Consider the following 14,110-nt stretch of genomic DNA (forward strand, 5'->3'; position numbering starts at 1 on the left):
TCAAAAGCATGCAGAAGGTGTTGTGGACAGCTACAGTTAATGTGTGTGTGTGTGTGTGTGTGTGTGTGTGTGTGTGTGTGTGTGTGTGTGTGTTTGTTAGCCTGGTAAGACCATCCTGATCACGTGACCTCACATTCTGTTTCGCTCCACGGATCAGTCTGGACTTCTAGCCGCCCACATTGATTTCAGTGGGTGGGAGTACTTGCCTTGACAGACAAACTCCTTCAGCCAATCAGCGAATCCAAATTCAAATCCAGTTGGAAGAACGGCGAAAACGTCTTTTCCGCCGAGAAACTCCGCTAGTGCATACTCTTGTTCTTGTTTAATTGTTGTTATTGAGTCTATTTCTGCAATAACTGCACTTATGGCTGTGTTTACTCTACTAACGTTAACGTTACCGCTCGTTGCTTCGGTAGACGCCATTACTGTTTTGCCAGCGGCGGCCTGTATTTCACGTCATCAACTACGACGCAGTCCCTGATTGGCCCGGTTACGTCATCAACTACGACGCAGTCCCTGATTGGCCCGGTTACATTGTAATTTCAGGAAATCGATGTGGGCGGCTAGAAGTCTTACCAGGCTATGTGTTTGTGACTATGGTTTGTGCAGACACCATTCCTGTCTCTCTGTATCATTGCACCTGCATCCCAGGTCAGCAGGTTCATAAGAGGTTGCTGAGGCGGGGGTCTTCTTACCATCTACATTACACAGTCTCTGGGCACACTCTCTCTTTACCAGTTCAAACAAAGCCCTCTATCCCTCCTCTCCCTCTTTCTCCATCCCCCTATCAAAAGTAAACACACACTCTTACACGCTAAGGGGCTGAGTGCCTTGGAGTAGCCAGAGAGTGAGTGTGTGTGTGTGTGTTGGCTCGTTAAGCGAGCGTTTGGATTAATCTGTAGGAACCAGATGCCCCCGTCGCGTTCCTTTCAGCCCCTCCATTAATTACACCGCTACTAATAACAGGTTTTATGTGTGTGTGTGTGTGTGCACGCATGTCTGTCCCTGAGGAACAAATGGGTATAACTGAATCCAATAGCTATAGGTGTTCAAAGGAAGGGGAGGGCCCAAACCACCCAGAAAACAGATTGGTGGTGTGTGGTGGCCTATCAGAGTCATTCCTCAGTTGCGATGGGAGTGAAGCAACCTTATACCCTTTCACTTGTACTGTACCTCCTCCTTGACCTTGGTCTGAAAGCACATACTGCATCCTACCTAATGAATAGAGTGTCGCAGGATTACACACCAAATACCAACACTTTACTACTAAATTTTCACAGAGCAAAAGTACCTTTCAGGATTTAATTAAGTGTACTTTCTAAAGATCTATGTGATTCAAAGCACTGTCAATCCAGTTCTACTTAATTCCTCATCTGAATATCAAATGCAGCAAAAAAATCCCTTAAATGGCTGAGCTGCAATGGAAAAAATACTGGCTGAATGCAAGAAAAGATCACAAGTCTAATTTCCTGAAAGAAAGCCTCTGCTGTGGCAACACCGGTAGGTGTACTAAAGTGAGGCAATAACTATTAGGATTATTATAATCATGTGAAATGTCAACCACCATGAACCACTATGAATGTTTTTCTGTCATTCTTTTTTCTCTTTCTCTCATTTTGCTGCTGGCAATGGTCTCTTTCATCCAAATCGAAGTAATATGCCATTCGCTATTCCATTTGTTATGCTATGCCAACCCCTGACCCTGGCAGTGTTATGCCATACACATTGAGGTATATAAGACCACAATTGCCACTCTAAGTCTAGATGCACGTCATGTCTTTTTGAGTTATAATGTAAAATTTAATAAACATATTGTGGAAGACTGGTTTTGAGCCTGGTCTGTTAGAACAACAAAATCTACAAAGACAGTCTTACCGGCTGGGCAGTGGTTGGTTCTGTGTTCAGTGAGCTCGGCCAGACAGTCAAAGTCCTGCTGACAGTTGTCACAGGTGAAGATGGACTCGTCGTCCAGGTCATCGTCATGATCGCGGTCGTCACGGTCATCATGCTCATCATGGTCGCCATCCTCAATACCTGTCCCATGGCGTTCTTTGGGGTCTGCCTCTCTGTCAGACGCAGGGACTTCTGAGGATACACACATACGGTATAAACGTGAGCATTTAGGGTTTAGGTTACCAAATGTAAGTTACACAAAATACTTCACAATTAAATTCATAGTTGTAGACAACAATTCATAGTTGGAAATGGATGGATATCGGATAAAGCAACATGTGGTGTTCCACAGGGCTCCATACCCTGTTGTTCCTGTTACATAAATGACCTCGCTGCTGCACCCACATCGGCTTTTTTGTTCTTTCTGCAGGTTATACCAACTTGATCTTGTCACTTAAACATTTCTCTTCACGTAGTTGAAACAAACCTTTGTTTAGAAAAACCTCACCCCCCGGCCCCCTCTGTGTGTGTGTGTGTGTGTGTGTGTGTGTGACACCCTCTTACTCACTACCTTACTCTCAGGGCTGTTGCTTTGGTTTTTAATGCATTTTGTTAGTTATTTTATTTTCCTCCTTGGTGAGTTTTATTGTCTTCATCCAATTCATTTGTGTCTCTGTCATTTTGGAGTTTCTTTACCTGCACAATTTGTATTTTTTTCTCTCTTCCTTCTGTGTTTTAGCATTGATATGTGCAGCCTCACTAAACTATATTGTGTGTGCGGAGCATTGCGCTTACATTTATGTGTGCGTGTGTATGTGTGCACGTGTGTGTCCTGGTGGCAGACAGGCAGTGTGTGAGAGGGGACCAGTGGAAGGCTGTGTCGGCCCAATCCTCTCTGCTCCATTGTGTCTCCATTTTCACACCTTATTATCACATTATAAACGCCGAGGCTCCAGTAGGACTGACACTGAAGACACTGGCTAGAGACTGGAGAGGAGAGGAGAGGAGAGGAGAGGAGAGGAGAGACAGAGCAAGTATGAGAGGAAAAAGAGGGAGATGGAGGGAAAGGGAAAGAAAGTGCAATGGAGAGAGAAGAGAGGTAAGTAGTGCAGGAGAAAGGGAGAAGGAGGGAGTGGGATGAAAGAAAGGACAACAATGAAGGGAGGGAGGAAGGGAGGAAAAGACAAATGCGATGAATTTAAATGCAGTGAAGGAGAGGAAATTCTTGCTTCTTGCCCCCTGCTTCTCTTCTAATTGTGTCTATGATGGTGCGCTACTGCCTTCCAGCTCAAATTATTTAACCTCACACCAACACTCACAGCATAACCCAATATAACCCAGATAGCCCAATCCCTCGCCAATTAACAGCCACTAGAACAAAGTTCAAATAAGTTCATGTATCATTAACATTGTGAGCACCCCAAATAATAAGCAGCACTCGGGACAAGACACCAGTGACTAGACAGAGGCAAAGGTAAAGTCAGTCACTGTTTGGACCAGTCTGGAGCTGTGTTGGAAGTCGTGCCAATCAAATCTCTAGAGTTTCCTACTGTATGATTCCTGATAAAAGGCTGAAAGACAAGCAATAGTTCTAGCCAGTACATAGATTTTGTTGAGCATTACTTCATGACAAAATCTAGTTTGAGGAAATAAAAATGGAATCATTAGAGGTTATAACCTCAGTGGCACAACAAAGATATACTGCCTTAGTCCAGTCCAGTCAAGGGACGCACTGATTCCACTGCTTCACAGCTGATTCAAACCCTTTTTTTTTTTTAACATTTTTTACAATTTTGAAATTATTTGTTGTATTATCTTCAATAAGCTCAATTTGTTCTGTTATTATATTTACCCTAGTGTGCTGCTGCAATCACACAATTTCTCTACAGGGATCATCAAAGTTTCATCTCATCTTAACTACTAAATTCTAAGTACTGGCAATTACAGAGAGTCAATTGTCTCTATTACTTTTACTGAAAAATAAAGACTTTGACCATTAGTTTGGGCTTATGGATCAAAAAGGATTGAGCTGTAATCCATTTTTGTCTATTAAGAGCTTCTAACATTCTTTTGCATGTGAAAAAAAACTATCAAAAAAAAAATCAGATTTTAGTATTGGGGAAATAGTCTGGCACCAAAACCATATTTTAGCCTGGTTATCAGCCTGATATCAGAGACCAGCATTGGTACTACTGCAACCATAGTCTATTCCAGTGGTTTCCAGTCTATCATGTCTATCCCAGTCCAGTCCAATCCAGTCCATGCTTTGGTGCTCATGGCTGTCCTGATGGGCTCTGGACACTGAGGTTGAAAGTGGCAAAGTACCAGACCCTGGGCCACATGGTTAAAATCCTGAGTAGTGTGTGTGTGTGTGTGTGTGTGTAAGGGAGAGAGAGAGAGAGGGAGAGAGAGAGAGAGAGAGAGAGTGGGTGTGTGTCTACAAGAGTTCAAGAAAGAAAGTGTGTGTGTCTGAATAAGAGAGAGCGAGACAGAGATAGAGTGAGGCGGACAGGCTCCATCCCACGCTGATTTATTATGGGAGAGGTGTGATGGGAGAGAGGGATGCTGGGAGGTAGGGAACGAGGGATTGAGGTGATGGGGTGTTTGGGGGGGGTGCAGGGGAGGAAGGGAGAGATGGAGGGATAGAGGGAGGGATGGATGAAGGGATGGGGGGGAGGAGAGAGGGAGGGTGTTGGCCATCTGTCCAGTGGTGAGAGCACCGTCTGGCCAGGGAGAAAGAGTGGCCCCTTGGCTGACGACACACACACACACACACACACACACACACACACACACACACACACACGCACGCACGCACGCGCAGGCCGTTATGCACACTCATACATACACAGACATATGCACACACAAATAAATGCACACATAAACACACACACACACACCGTACACATGTATGCGCACACTCAGAGGCACACAAGCATAACAGATATGCATAAATGTGTGCATGCTGGAATGCAGTTATGTATGAATGAAAACAATTCTACCAGGTATCATCAGGATTTGATCTGAATGCTTGTACTTTTGTGACAACACACAATGCAAAAGCTGTTCCTCTGACTGAGGAACAAATATTTCTAGAGAGAGGCGTAAGATAAAAAAAAAAACATACTGTAAAAAATGTCCATGTTGACATTTATTCTTATATTCAGTCTTAAAAACGTGAAAAAAATCACTTGTTTTAGGAATTTTCTAGAGACAAATATGAATATCTTAACATCAAGTCAGATCATTCTATTGGCGCCAAGAAAAGATATATGATTCAGTAAAATTTGCTTTGGAATCAAGTGGAATTATCTCTCCTCATTGGCAGATTTTTTGTTAAAATGGATAATTTCTGCAGTGTAACATCACTTGCCTGTGTTCACGCAAATCGTGCACTTGGGTGAACACGCGCAGAGACACACACACACACACACACACACACAAGCAGAGACACACACATACACATACTCCCCAGAGTGCCCTGATGCCAGAGGTGAGGGCAGTGCCAACTCCAGCGCATGCCAACACAACCTGCTGTCATAGCAACGGGGGGAGGAGCCAGATGAAACCTCTCTTCTTTCTCTCCTCCATCTCCCCATCTCTTTCCCTCCTTCCTCCCCTCCCTCGCTCCCTCTCAATGTTTCTCTCTCTCTCTCTCTCGCTCTCCCCCTCCATCTTGCGCTCTTCTCTCCCATCTCTCCCTTTTTACTCTCTACCAGCCCATTTGTTTCTTCCTGTTTACTCATCATTTCATTTTGTCTCTAACCCTCCATCACTGTTCTGTGGGGCACAGAGAGATAGTTGGGTGTGAGAACAGGGGAGGATAAAGGGATGAGAGAGACTAACACAGTCGGTGGTGTGTTAGTCCCCCCCTCCAAACACACACGCACACACACACACGCAGGATAATTACGTGTCCTCCTACGGGCCTTAGAGAGAAGTAGATGGGGGGTCTTGAAGGGAGTACTGTCATTGCAAGCCCCTGCTAGCTAGCTGTTATGATCATTACTACTCTCAAACTGTGGCAATCGACCTCCTAGCTAGGCCACAGTCTGTGCATGTGTGTGCTGTGTATGCGTGTGCGTGCTTGTGTTGTGCTCCACAGTTTTTTTCCTCATTATATCATAAAGCCTGCCACAGCGAGCCTCTCTCTCTCTCAATTTCTTCTTTTGTATGATGTGTTTTATGGATTGCATAGCTCAAGTGTTTTCATACCTTGACCTGTATTAACTCTACTAACTTCTACATTAATAAAGTGGACTTTTAAATTCAGATTCTCTCTCTGGCCAAACCCCATCAGGACCTTCTCTCCTGTCTGGAGCCTTGTCAGATTTTACTGAGGCTCTAAAGAAATCTAATCTTCAGGAGACACTACAAAAAAGCGAGGGCGCGCACATTGAGACACAAAAATACAATTTCTATCCCTTCTATCTGTCGTTTAACTGACCCCATTACTTTCTCCTGAGCATCTCTCCATCTCTCGCTCCATCTCCCCCATTCCCCTTCTTCTTGTGCTTGTTTGTTCCATGACTTATTCATCGGAACTGGCCCCCCTCTTCGCCTCCTCGTCTCCCAAAACATCTTCCTCACTCGTCCTCCTCTCATTTCTCCCACAACCCTCTCCCTTCTCCTTTTTCCCTCTCTACAACACCTCCCCCTCTCCTCCCTCTCCTCAACTACCCCCCACCAGAAAGCAGCAGCAGGAGTACTTAATGAAAGCAGGCAACTCCCATGGGTGCTTAGGGTGCTTAGGGTGGGGGGGTATTGATTGAATATTACAGCAGTGGTCCCTAGCAAATAGCGTGTACGCCATACTCTCGCGCACTCTCTCTCTGGCTCTTTCACACACACACACACACACACACACACACACACACACACACGCACACATGTGCCAGCAGGATAGGCTATAGTCGCTCACAAACACAGACACACACGCACGCACACACTTACTTGCTCTACAGAGGACCATTATCTCTGAGTCACAGACTGTCCCTACGCCAGGAATAACTGCACATTCTCACACACACACAAGCGCGCACACACACACACACCTTCCAATCCTAAGCACTCTCTCTCCTATTATATCCCTACGTCATACACAGAAGCACACAATGAGAGAAACTCACATTCTGTAGTAAACAAACTGAAAATATGAAACCTGAGAATTTACCGCTATGTAAAGATACACAAAAAATAACAGCTGCACAAAAAATAACATTCCGAAGATTCAGACCAGTGGTTTTCAGTCCCACTCCTCAGGACACAGCACCCTGCTGGTTTTCATTCTATCCATCTAATCAGGGACTGATTTACACCTGGGATGCTCAGTGAATGCAATTAACTGCAATTAACTACCTGGTAGCATAGAAAACCAGCAGTGCTCTGGGTCCTGAGGACCAGGATTGAAAACCACTGTTTTAGATGACAAGAAAAAAGAAGAGTCAAAAGCATATGTGCAGGAACAGTGAGCTAAATTTAGTCTCTAGCGTTGCCACTTACTCATCTACAGTGATATGGATTTCATGTTGAAATGTCAATACGGGGTAAAAGACCAGCCTGTCAGCTTTTGGTTAAGGGTCTTCATTGGCCTCCATTTTAAAACAGTGACAGCAGCAGAGAAGACCATTCACTGTACAAGAACACTGATATCATTAGCCAATATGTACCTCGGCTATATTTTTCTATCAGCCATACTAGAGTTTGCTCAAACTCACAGCTATTAACAGTGCCTGAACACTGACGTAAATCAACAGTATCTTATGTTTTTTTGGTGAAAGCTAAATTTGACCATGCAGCACATTCTTTTTTTTCATGGATTAACAAATAAATCTAACAGTCTAAACTATTATCAATAAAACTATAATCAATAAATGATCAATAATGGATAAACTTCTGATTAGTTCATGATATTACATGTGCCCATTGCTTTGGCTGAGTGTTTAATTTTGCTTGAACAACATCGCTAGCAGTATGCCAGCCTATACCAGCAATAGCATCATGACACAGGTTAGTATATTGATCAAGATCTGGGCTGGGACCCTCAGGTGGGTCATGGGAACACTGAAATAGGCCCCCATGATATTCCAAAGAAAGTGGTATCAAATGTTACAGGATATTTTTAAAGACAATTTATTAGAGAGAGTGATATGACAGCCTGCAAAATCAGGTAAGGACAGTGAGAAAAGATGTTTCCACACAGTGAGTCTCAAGAGGAAAAGTAATAAGCAATAGCCTCGCCTGTACCCTAACAGCCTCAGTAACGTGAGGACAATAGGCTGTTTATTAACAGATAAAAGCAAATGCCAAATGAATACCTCAGGAATAATGAGGTCACTTTGCATATCTGCAGGAAAGATATATGCAGGCGGTGTGTGTGTGTATGTGTGTGTTTGTGTGTGTGTGTGTGTCTGAGTGTGTGTGTGTGTGTGTGTGCGCGTGTGTCGGGTAATTAGATAAAGAGAAGTGAATTAGCAGAGTCCACAGTGCAGAATGATGTTACACAGCCTAACCACGCCTAGCTGGGACCCACTAATTACCGCTCGTTAGGCTCAGAGAGAGCGAGAGAGTGTGTGTTTGTGTGTTTTCATAGTATGGCTGTATGTGTGTTTTGCTTGCTGCAAATACACTGTGTGTGTGGCGGAGGTGGGAGGTGGGGGTGCATGTATGGTATTAGCGTGTGCATATGTATGTTAGTTTTAGTGTATGTGAGTGCATTCATTCCCCTCTTTAAAGTGAGATCATTGATGTAATTAGGGAGCTAAGTGATGCAGGCCTAATAAACACCACTAAACATATGAGAGGGAGAAAGAGAGAGAGCGACAGAGATGGAGGTTATTGCAATACAAAGTTTACAAAAACGAAAATTTTGGTCTATGAAATAATTTTCAAGTCCATTTGCATGTTCACATCACCCAGTGCTTGAAAACCAGTGGTGGAGCCACTAAAGAGAAGAAATGAGGGTGAGAGTAATGAAGTGTGACATTAACCCCAAAGCCAGTATGAATATGGGTTTTCGTGGCGCTGTCGTCAACGGTTGCCAAGATATTTTAGTTGAGGAACATTCTGGAAAAGCAAAAATCAAACAGACAGACAGGATGACCACAGTACATCTCTATGCTTGCAGGACGGAGGTAGAAACCTGTGGGAAAGAACTAGGCAACTAATGAACTCTGGGAAACGTTCCTGCACTGGCCCAGGGTGATAGAACTACGCTGATGGAGAGAGCCAGAGCCAGAGCCAGAGAGAGAGAGAGAGATAGAGTTGAAGGGGAATAAAACACACTGTAAAACTGAAAAGGTAAGGTAGTGATTCAAGTGTTAGAATTGGCAGCCGTGAGCTGGTACAGTGGCCTGTCTGGGACACACTCTGCAGCTCAGAGAGATGGATATCTGCCGGCCAAGCATGCACACACACACACACACACACACACACACGGTGGGTCTATGAGAACCCAGGACAGGCATCAGAGGGTGGAAAAAGTGTGTGTCCAGCTTCCAGCAGAATGTTTAGAAACCAAACAGTCCCAACACAAGGCTTCTATTCTGCTCTACACCGCACTGCACACTGGGCCAGGATACACAGGCACCTGGCTGGGCAACACTGCCTTCAGCAGGGAGAAGGATCAGCGGTGGGGTTAAAATCAGACCTGCGTCACATGGTATTTGCAAAAGACTCTGTGCCTGTTTGCCTGGAGCACCAGATGGGCGGGGTTTATCTATTCAGGATTATTTAGACTGTCAGGTTTGCACCATCAGGACAATTCACATAGCATCAGCTAGGATGTCTATCACAGAGAAGCACACCGCACTGCCTTTCAATAGTTTCCTGGCACCTAAGCAGGCTAAAGCACTGCTAAAAATATTTAGGAATATTATTTGACCCAGGTGTGGGTGAAATCACTGTGGAAATCATACTGTGGCATAAGGGTTATTACAAAGGTGTGAGGAAGAATTAATATAGCTCCATGAAATGGGATGACCATAAACAACAAAGGGCTGAGTTCTCTAATTGTTCCTCTAACGTTTCACCCTCCTTCCAACCGGCCACGGATTCACATCCTGGATCTGTAAAAAAGCTTCGGCAGGAGCTTTGTACCCTCTGCCATCACGGCCCTCAACAGAATACTTTTGGTAAATTTGTTGTTGTTTGCCTATAGTGCCAATATTTCTACATGCCTGTGTGCTGTGAACTGACAATGTCTTGTATTAATGTTCTGTAGTGTTCTCCATATAGAAAGCCATGAAATGAGTGACAATGGTATTACTGTTCTTTAGTGCTTTTGATATACAAGCAGTGAAACGAATGCCAATATCCTGTTTCATTGTTCTTTAATGTTTCCATGTGCAGGCTGTGAAAACTAATTTCCTCTTTGTTGACAATATATATGCATGTACAGTATGTATGTATGTATGTATGTATCCATCTATCTATCTATCAATCTATCTCTTTATCTATCCATCTATCAAATGTGGCTGAAAATATCTTCAAATTAAAGCTGACCATCTGCATTTTAACCTCACAGTCATTTTCCATTCCTGATGGCAAGGGCATGGAGCCACAACAGAAAAGGTGTATTGCTGTCCAAATATTTATGGACTTCACCGAGGTGAGAAAGAGTAGGAAAATGGGGCAAAATGATACCTATCCATGCTGTACCTATTGTTGGTATCAGTATTAATGTAAGGTATAAAAACATATTAAACAGTATCAAAAAGAGTCCAAGTGTTGGATTCTTAAATACGTTATGTAATTATATTGAGGAAATCCGCTGTGTGGTCTCATTATATTTAGCAAAGCAGATACCAAGCAAAAATGTTCGAAATTAAACATTTGCAAATGAACATTGAAAATAACAGACTATCAAATGATAAAATGTACTGTCATTTATTAAAGAAAAAATCTAGTACCATCCAGGAGCAGCCCTAGTATGAATTAAAGTAATGGCATCTATGGGCAGCATCTTGAGTCTATGGAGATTAGGGGAGATGATTTGAACTAAATTCAACGTGGAAAACATAACGGGCTATATGAAAAAATAATATTACAATGGGAGATACTTTGTTGGTTAGACAAAGTGTCAGCACAATGACCCACCTATTTGAGCTCAAAATGTGAGAACTGGGCAGATACAAAGAATGGTGGACACATTTGGCACTGAACACAAACAGACACATACACACACACACACACACACACACGCTGAACAGGTGCAGCTGGACAGGACAACATTGGCCTGCTCTCTCTCAAGAGACTGCCCCCCCCCCAATCTCTCTCTCCCTCTCTCTCGCTCTGTGTTTGTGAGTGTGTGTGTGTGTGTGTGTGTGTGTGTGTTAGGTGGCTATATAAAGAAGCCATCTCTCCTCACCTCCTCCCCTCTGCCTCCCGCCCCATGTTCTTTCCCCCACCATTGCCTGTGTGTGTGTGTGTGTGTGTGTGTTTTCACAATACAAGGCCTCCTTCCCCCAGGGAAGAGATCTGCCGAGCCACAGAGTACCAGGAACACAAACCCCTGGGACGTGGCGAGGCAAGGGAGAGCAGCACCCAACACCAGTGTCTGGAAACAGGATGATGAAAGAGCCATTCACGTCATGGAAGGAAGAGGAAAACACACACACACACACACACACACACACAAACAAAATCAGACAGAGGAATAGACACACAATGCACAGACTCGCACATAGGCAGACAAACGCACTCGCAAAAAAGTTGACAGCTGCTCACCGACGCCATCACCTGTTCTAATCTTTTGCGCACACACACACACACACACACACACACAAACATTGCACATACACACACACAAACACATATTAGGCTTCAAAGCTGCAACACACAGGCAAAAACACAGATGCACGGTGCACTGTCACAAGCAGGCAATAATGGTTCTCACATACACACACACACACACACACACACACACACACACACACACACACACACAGGAACTGTTTTCCTGTGGCAGCCTTGGGGAAATTAAAACTACATTATGGACCCCCAGAGGCTAGCGGTGAGAGAGAGATGGAGGGAGAGAGAGAGAGAGAGAGAGAGAGAGAGAGAGAGAGAGAGGCCAGTGTCCTGTTTTTCTCGGCCCTGGTGATCATGAAGATATTACAGTGAGCCGGTAGAATAGCGATGCTGCCTATAATCTCTCTCTCTCTCTCTCTCTCTCTCTCTCTCTCACACACAGTCTTTCTACTTTTCCTCTTCTCAGCATTTTATCTCACTACCTATCACTCCCTCTATCCTTTCCTCCCTCACTCTTCCCTCTCTTTCTCTGAATATTCTATATTTTTTATGCATGGAATGGATGGATGGGCATTAGGTCTCACAGACAGACGAACCAACATACACACACACACACACACACACACACACACACACACATACAGTCCAATTTGTGACGTACCGCTGTTTTGATGTATAGAGAGATATTTTCAAAATAATAGCCCATCTGTCTTAATGCAAGTTTTCATACTTTACAGATGAATTTTGTTAGTTTAGCCACTTTAGCAGCAGGACTGGACACTCAACACCATTCTTTCAACTAAATATTCTGTCTGTCTTCAACATAAAGATCTATCAAACCTGTACTTTTAGTTATAAATACAGCAACCAGAATCTCCTCACATGGGTTTCAAATTTTACTTTTAATTAAATTCACAAGTTCCTACTTGTACCATTTGGCACTCTGATAACCTGCACCATTCCAGATGCCAGACTACTGACTACTTTCATTTCTCCATAAAATATAGCATGGGGATTCTCAAATGTTTTCATGTCACAGACCTCAAATAGACAGAAATTACACCACTGGCCCCCATTTGATACAATTTTGTCCCAAGGACCTTGATATGGGAATATTTTTGAAAGAAGGTGCGGTGATTTACAACACACTGTTTCCTTGTACCTATGCTTTAAAAACATAATCAGTGATCCGTGTGCTCCAGTGCCTTCTTTGGGTTGATATCCAGAGACTTTCACTACATGGGAATATTTTTGCTGTTGCTGATTCAGTACTGAATTGCATAGGTGTGTACACTATATGGGGGATAAAAGTAGTAAGAGTGAAACCTAGTCATTCTCTAACTGGGATAATTTCTACTGAAGTGAATTACAATGAAATGAAACTATTCTGTCCGATGAACTGAACTGTCTAACTGAACTGTCTAACTAAAACACACACACACACACACACACACACACACACACACACACACACAAACCCTCCCACTCACTACCTCACGCTCACTTCCCGTATGATTTCATTTAATGCATCAAGGCTATTTTAATTTATTTTTATTTCCCATGTCATTTAATGCATCTTGTTTTTCTACCGTTTTCCACCATGTTGTGTTCTGGTGTCAATTAGATTCTCTTAATCTAATTCAGGTGTGTCTTTTCTAGTACAATACAATACAATACAACACATACAAATAAACTAAACAAAAAGAGTGATTTGTAAACCATCGGAGGCCCTGGACCTGATGCTGGAAACAGGTCTGGGAGGACCCCTGGGTCCCAGAATTCAAATTACCCTTGGACCCCCCGACTCCTACCAAAAATACTGGATAAACACAAAAACTATAATTTAGGTTATCAGCCTCAGCTACAGCTCAGACTTCTATCTGTGGTGGAAACATGCTGAATCAAGCTTTGAATCTAGTTTTGAATTCATCGCTGGAATATGTGGCTATATCTATTCTTCAAAAAAATTAAAGCACATGTACAGTATATGTACACTCTTGTTGGATTTGAAGAGAGATTCTGGGCATTTACACTGGAAGAAATTCCTCTCTATTGACATTTTTCAAAATGTATAAAGGTCCATTGAGATACTAAACCGCATGTGCACACACACACACACACACACACACACACACACACATAATGACACACTCCAGGACACCGTGCACAACCCACAAACAAGACATCACACACAAACAAGCGTCACACACACAGTGTCCTGGCATTTCCTGTCATCTGATAGGTGGAGCTGACTTTCTGGCCAGCCAGTCATATCTGAGTCCCCACACTCTCACACACACGCACACACACACACACACACACACGGTCCTTAAGCAGTGAATTACAATAATCCAATAGGTCTCAGTTTCTCAGTTTCAGCCTGGGGACCTGACGAGCCTTTTCCATGATGACTCACTGGCTCGCTCTGAATGTGAGTACTGTATGTGTGTGTGTGTGTGTATGTGTT

At 43.5% G+C, this 14,110-nt stretch overlaps 1 protein-coding gene across 1 annotated transcript in view; it reads right to left on the reverse strand.

The window, feature by feature from the left end:
- znf423 (zinc finger protein 423) overlaps positions 1–2,004 on the reverse strand; it is a 127,656-nt gene extending 125,652 nt beyond the window's left edge. The window contains exon 1 of the mRNA XM_078283208.1: positions 1,876–2,004. The gene's annotated coding sequence lies outside the window, so the exon portion shown is untranslated. The remainder of the gene's footprint in view (positions 1–1,875) is intronic.
- Between the last annotated feature and the right edge of the window lie 12,106 nt (positions 2,005–14,110).

The sequence above is a fragment of the Centroberyx gerrardi genome, chromosome 4 (genome assembly GCF_048128805.1).
Source record: "Centroberyx gerrardi isolate f3 chromosome 4, fCenGer3.hap1.cur.20231027, whole genome shotgun sequence".
NCBI classification, from domain to species: Eukaryota; Metazoa; Chordata; class Actinopteri; order Beryciformes; family Berycidae; genus Centroberyx; species Centroberyx gerrardi.